This window comes from Eubalaena glacialis, chromosome 7 (genome assembly GCF_028564815.1).
Source record: "Eubalaena glacialis isolate mEubGla1 chromosome 7, mEubGla1.1.hap2.+ XY, whole genome shotgun sequence".
NCBI classification, from domain to species: Eukaryota; Metazoa; Chordata; class Mammalia; order Artiodactyla; family Balaenidae; genus Eubalaena; species Eubalaena glacialis.
This window is the reverse complement of record NC_083722.1, coordinates 5,749,429-5,750,141: the sequence shown is the minus strand read 5'-3', so window position 1 is coordinate 5,750,141 and position 713 is coordinate 5,749,429.

Below are 713 nucleotides of genomic sequence, written 5' to 3'. Positions count from 1 at the left end.
AAACTAAGGAATTGGGATAGTAGCTGGGGGGTCATGAGGGCAAGGGATGTTTTCTATTTTTAAGTTAGGAAACACTGAAGTATGTTTATCCGTGGGTGGGAATGATGCAACAGAGAGGGAGCGGTTGGTAATTAACGCAGGCAAGAGAAGACTGCTGTGGGGCCAAGGCGGGAGCAGGTGAGGGGGGGGGTGGGTGCCGGGTTTTTGGCTGCTCTAACAAACTACCATGAACCTGGGGGCATAAAACAACACACGCTTCTCCTCTTACAGCCTGGAGGTCAGAAGTCCAAATCAGTGTCACTGGACTGAAGTCAAATTGTCAGTAGGGCTAAAGGTCGCTCTGGAGGCTCTAGGGGACACTCTGTTTCTTGCTTTTTCCGGCTTCTAGAGCTGATTCCTTCGTTCATTGCCGCTCCCTCCATCTTCAAAGCCAGCAGGGGAGGGTCTTCGAATCTGTTTCTGATCTGGTCACATCATCTACTCCTCTGTCTTCAAATCTGTCTCTGCTCTGGTCAAATTTCCCTCTGCCTCTCTCCTGTGATTACATTTCGGGCCAACCTAGGTATTCCAGAATAACCTCCCCACCTCAAGATCCTTATTAATTACACCTGCAAAGTCTCGTTTGTCCTGTAAGGTAGCACTCAGCCAACATGGATAGGCTGCGGAGCGCTGCGGAGGACTGGCCTTGGCTCGGAGCGGGGAGACTTCCCTCC